A 6358-nucleotide genomic window follows, 5' to 3' on the forward strand; every position below is an offset into this window, starting at 1 on the left:
GATGTGTGACTTATTCAGGCTTTAATCTTTTAAGGAAAAAAAAAAAAATAGACCTTCTGTCTCAATCCATTTAGACTGTTATAACTAAATACCATAAACTGAGTGAATTATAAACAACAGAACTTCATTTTTCACAGCACTGGAGCCTGGGAAGTTCAAGATCAAGGTTCTGGCAGATTCAGTGTCTGGTGAGAACCTGCTTCCCCGCTCAGAGATGGTGTGCTCCAGCTGTTTTCTCACATGGAAGCAGAGCTGGTGAGCTCCCTTATGCCTGGTTTATAAGAATACTAATCCCACTCATCCACATTCAGCCTTCAATAACTAATCTCTTCCCAGAAAGCCCAACTCCTAATACCATCACGCTGTGACTTGAAGTTTTAACATATGAGATTTGGGACACAGAAACATTCAAATGTAGCATCTTCTTAATTAATTTCCTGTGGGTCTATAACCATTGGAATTTTGTGAAAATAGTGCCATGTTCTTCAATGTTCTCCATTTATTTTACCCACTATTATTTTTTTTCTCAGTATATTTAAAAGAATTCATATCCAAAATGGACAGGTGGGTGATGACTTGTTATGGGCTAGAAGTTTAGATTCATTTTTTTAATGTAATTGCCATTATAATTATTATTTAAAATCACATTTAAAACAAATCTAAAATGGAAAATATCTCAACTGAAAACTCCTTCAGTAGATTGGAAGCTCAATGAGGACAGATGATATGATTCCCTTTAATCCTCCCCCCATTACTCCATACCTCTCCTGTTATACAGTGGACACTTCTTATCTATCAAATTTACTGGCACATTATGGAAAAGGGCCTATCTTGATTCAAGGTGTAGCAGTACAGAGGTAAAAATGTCAGTCCTTTGATAGAGTTTAAATTTTAGTGGCATGCAATAAATGGTTGTTGAATAACATGAGCGATTCTAACAATAGATCTTATTTACATCCTAAGAGCTAAAAGGAATGCCATATGTCTTATTCCTCTCTTCCTTTCCTAGTGTCTTCTTTAGGATCTGATCACATAGTCCTTTTTGTTGTTCATAATAAGCTTTCTTTCTCAAATGCATTTACCCTTCTCATATCCATTAAAATATCCACGACAGCCTTTAAATATGTATACGTATATATGAATGCATCTCAATGCCATCTACTGACCACTTTGTGCTTATATATACTACTGCCATAGATGACTCACTATGCCATGGGACAGGAAGATAATTGTAATCAAGTCAGATTTGGCTCCTATCCTTTATAGAAATAATTTATTTTTATGCTTAAACACCTATTTTCTCATTGGTTTTAACTCAAGTATCCTCTCTTCAGGAGTCTCTCCCTGAACTTCCTTTCTAATGCAGGATGAGTCAAATATTAGTCCTTTGGGGCTGAGGCTTTAGCTCAGTGGTAGAGTGCTTGCCTCACATGTGTGAGGCCCTGGGTTCAATTCTCAGCACCACATAAAAATAAATAAATGAAAAAAATAAAGACGTTGTGTTTTCTACAACTAAATAAATATTTTTAAAAAAATATTAGTCCTAAAAGTATCAGTGCCCCCATTGGCCTCTGAGCTCAGCTGCTTATAATCTAATGTGTACTAATTTTTTTTTTTTTATTTTCTAATCTGACTCTCTGAGAGCTTCTATTCTTCCCTTAAGAGTAAGCTTAAATCGTCTTTTTGAAATTATCCTTGACTGATTTCCAGGTTAATTGATCTCTTACAACCCAGTGCAGACCCAAGCCGCATCACATAACACATCTTTCTTCATTGTTTTGTTTAATGGCACATTGGATTTGGTTCTGTGTCCTAAGAACCCAGCAAAGGATATGGAATGCATAGGTACTCAATGAATGTTGCCTGGATTTAATTTTAGGAACAAAATTCTATGTCAATGCCCATCCAGATTTGTTTTTCCCCACATATTTTTGGAATCTGACCATACTCACCATTTCACTTGGAATAATGGTTTCCTAAATATTTAATAAAATCTCAAATATCCTTCGTGCAGTGTTCACTTGTGTTGACAGCTGCAAAACTCAAACTCTCCATGATAATATTGCATGGCCATGATTTCACCTGGGATCTCCTCCTTCCTGAGAAGTCAGACCAGTAGGGCCTCACTTCTCCATGATCCTATGAACAGTAAAAGCAGTCAGCATCTGACAGAGTCTTTTTTTTTTTTTCTTTTCCTGTAAAAGAAGGTTTGTTTTTTTCTCCAGTGGCTCAATGTGAACAGAAAACTGTAATGACAATAGTTCCACAATTATTTGAGCATACAATATCAGGGTTTTTTTTTTTTTATTTTCAAATAAGTTGAACATTTTATAGAGAGAGAAATGGCCTTGGCAACTGGGAAAAGATACAAGGTCATTTTGCAGCCAAATGAATATGCTTGAAATGATTTCTACTTCTTCTGCTATCATTAACTCACCCTGGGGTAGATAAAATCAATGAATATATAGCCTACAGAATAAATGTGCATTTGTGTCAACGTGAGGCAAGCCCTGTGAGGATTTCAGTTATGCTCTCCTGGAGAAACAAGAAGGGGAATGGGCAGGTTATGCCATGAACTTCAGGATCTGCATTCTTTATCAGCTGTAAATCTGTGAGTCATTTCTGTATCAATAGAAATTGATCCCTGAGTTCTATTTTTCAATAAATAATTCAAGATGCAGAAGAGTGCACATAATATGACACCATTTGTACAAAAATAAGGAAAAATAAGTTTGCTTGTAGGTGTTTAATTCTCTTTGAAGGATGCTCAGTAAATCAATAGCAATGGTTACCTCTATATAGTAAAACTGGTTGTCAGGAACACAGAGATGGGAGACAAATTTTGCCTGCATTATCTTTTTTGCTTGGTGAGTTTTGAGCCACAAGAATATATATTTGCTACTCACTCAAAAATAAAATTTTGAAAATCTGGCTTAATAAAAAGACGTCTGCATCCAGTCATTTGAGAGGATGCTAGGTTTCAAAGCAGCAGGATCCTGGCATCTCTCAGTGCATTACACACCTCCCTTTTCTTCTTTTCAGATGTCACCAGAGAATTCTTCTCTTTTACTGGTTATTACCAGATGGACGCTAGGATTCCCGCTGCCTCTGGGGCTCATATACATCATAAACCTCTTCACGTACTGATAAGCACATGATCAAAACATGAGCCCCTCCTCTTCTCTTCCAGAACTGCCCAGAGGCCAATTAGGCAAAGATTTCTTCCAAAATATTAAGCCCTTATGACAGAGGTTCAGACAAAAATCTCTGCAATTGATTTCATAAGTCATCAAATATATATTGAGTGTCTACTGGGCATGGCTGAGTAATTTACCTTTCTGGTAGGAGTTACATTTCACTTACCTTGAAAACAGATCAATAAGTTACAAGGAAAGAAACTAGCGTTTGTGAAATCACTACTCATGTGGAACTTTGGGATAAGTGCTTTCCATTCATAGTTTTATGAATTATAACTAACTCACTTAATCCACTGAAACTCATCCGAGACAGGTTTTTTTATTCTCCTTGTTTTATAATTGAGAGAACAGATATGAGGCTACTAAGTAACTCATCCAGATACCATCCCCTCTGACTCAAGGCTGTTTCTACAAAACTCCTGTGGAACTGTAAGAAATGGTGTAAAGATAATGGAAGTTTAAAAGCTCATTTCTTTGTTTCAGGCTTGTTTGATTAATCCTATACAGCAAAATGTCACTACCAAATGCAAGATGTATTTTTCAAAATGCCTTAATCTGTTTATTCATCACTTAAGGGTACATTAGAGAGACTGGAAACTTGATCTTTATTTTCCTTCTAACAGATGTTGTTACTAAGAAACATGTAATTGAGCACTTCGGGGCAATTATTTTAAAATATAATGCTCACCTTTCCAATAACTTTCCATGTGGTTTCTTGAAATTAAGACACATTTCATGTTGACTCATCAAACGGCCCCATGCCCCCTCCTTTGAGACAATCCTACCTCAAAAAGTATGGTTTTAAATTGCCAACCCAGTACAAAGACAAAGAATGTCAGGCCTCCTACATATTCAGAACCGTCTGTCACTGGGTCTGGAGCTGCTTACTTAGGCTTTTTAAGCCTCTCTCCGGTGTTTCTTATCCTTACATCAGGTAATTGTTGCATTCATAAAGCATTTTTCTCCTTTTCAGAAATTCTGGGATCTTAAAGAATAGCTGTATCAGATACGATTTTTTAAAAATAATTAAATACTGCAATTACATGATTTCTGCAAATGTGCTGCTCTCTAACACATCTTTTAATCTTTATATCTGATATCCCCTGTACCTAGCATGCCACTGAGTTACCCACCCACCTCCTCATCTCTTGCCCATTCTTATTTCTCCTTCAGGATCCATCTCGTCACGTCTTTTTCTCTAAAATATATTCTAATTCCACTCCACCCACTAGGAAGAGTTATGAATCTTCCCATTGTGACCACATTGAGCCTTATAAAAAAAACTCTCTGACAATAGTCATTTTCTACATTTGTCCTGTTGGACAAATGCCATTCAGAAACTGATGTATGTACTTACATAGGGGTTAAACTATGTTATTTAAATAAAACTGTGCCTAGTACAGAGCCTCTTTTGAATTTGAATACATTATTCATGAATGAATATAAAGACCCTTCCTTTATTATAACAACAGAAAGCTAATAAGCCCCTATTCTATAGACCACTATGCTGAGTATATTGTGAATCCCAGATACACACAATGTCTACACAGGAGGGCTCAAGAGCATCAGTGATAGATCTACAGAGTCCTGCCCCATTGCTTATTCGAAGATGTGTGGCAAATTAATTAACCCCATGATACAGCTTGTCTTCGCTAGGGATGTAAAGATAATAATTGCATTCTCACTCCACAGGGATGTCCTGTATATTTAATGAGATAAATGTATATTAGACATTTATAATGGGTCTGTAACATAATAAGCACTAGGATTTTACTGTCTTCTTGGAAAGGGAAGACAAGATGGAGGAAACAAATTTTCAGTGTAAGGCAATATGTGATAAAGAATTTTAAGTCACTCATGCATTTTTAAAAATTTGAAGACTGCATATCAGAGTTTTAGGTCCCACAAGGTCATGACTTGTTTGATACATGGTACCTTCTCAAAGCATCAGTCTTTTGTCTTAGACTAGCAGTTCTCAAACAGGACTGTCTATCTAAATAGGAGTAGTATCATCTGAAAACTTGTTAGGAATACAAAACGTCAAGCCCCACTCCAGATCAACTGATTTGGAAACTCTTGGAACAGTGTCCAGTGTGTTAAGTTTGAAAGCCATTGCCCTAGACAAAGTTAATTCAGTAGAAAAAGAAAAATATAGCTCATGTTCAAAGCCCTCCCAGCAAGATGAGATACACTGTTTTTCACCAACTTATATTTACCAATCTTGCCCATCAGCCACTTTATAGAATGTACGCATTTCCCTAGATGCCCATTGATTTAGCCTTCTCCTCCTATCCAAATCATTGGGATTATACTCTTCAGGACTGCTTTGTGAGATATTTTCTCCCTAGCTTGAGTTTGTTCCTGTTCTAGGAATCACACACTTACATTAAAAGAAATAATATGATGTTTATCCTATTATGTTGCAAAACTTTAGAAAACCATTTATTCCCTTGCATAATGTATCTACTCAAATCAGGCCAAAGTTCTCCTGGTGGGAGTGGTACAAGGCATGCTAACAATGAAAGCCAAGGGCATAAAAGAAGAGTCTGCTTTGATTCAGCAAATCTTCTTCTACAATGCTAATCCAGTGTCCTTATATTGAAAATGATTCTTTATATTTTTTAACCTGGTTTTTCATATTCTGTTACTTTCTTCCTTCAATATCATAGGGCTCCAGGGTAAAATTTTGTATTATTGTTGTTCAAATAATTTATGTGTTACAAGGGAGTTGTAAAAGACAATTGAGAACTTTGCTTCTAACATCTTGGCTGGACAGCATTGTTTCTTTCAATTCCTTTGGGAAAGAAAAGGCATATGGGTAGTTGAAGCCCAGATCCACCCTGACCATGTGCCTCAAAGGGCTCGATGGGGTTGAAGATGTAGCTCAATGGCAGAGTGTAGGCTTGGCATTGGCAAGGCTCTGGTTTCATTATTAGTAAACACGCACAAAAATAAATAAATAAATAAATAAATAAATAAATAAATAAATAAGTTAACTGGAGTCTCTCCCAATCTTTTTCACGTACAAATCCATGATTTCCTTCTTTCTTTAAAAAAGAGTTTTAGAAAGAGTCAGCATTTCTCTGTACTCACTGGGCATAAATCATTGCTACTTTCACATCTCTCTGTTCCAAAACTCTTCATCTTTTTGAAGGACACAT

The sequence above is a fragment of the Marmota flaviventris genome, chromosome 18 (assembly GCF_047511675.1).
Source record: "Marmota flaviventris isolate mMarFla1 chromosome 18, mMarFla1.hap1, whole genome shotgun sequence".
NCBI lineage: Eukaryota > Metazoa > Chordata > Mammalia > Rodentia > Sciuridae > Marmota > Marmota flaviventris.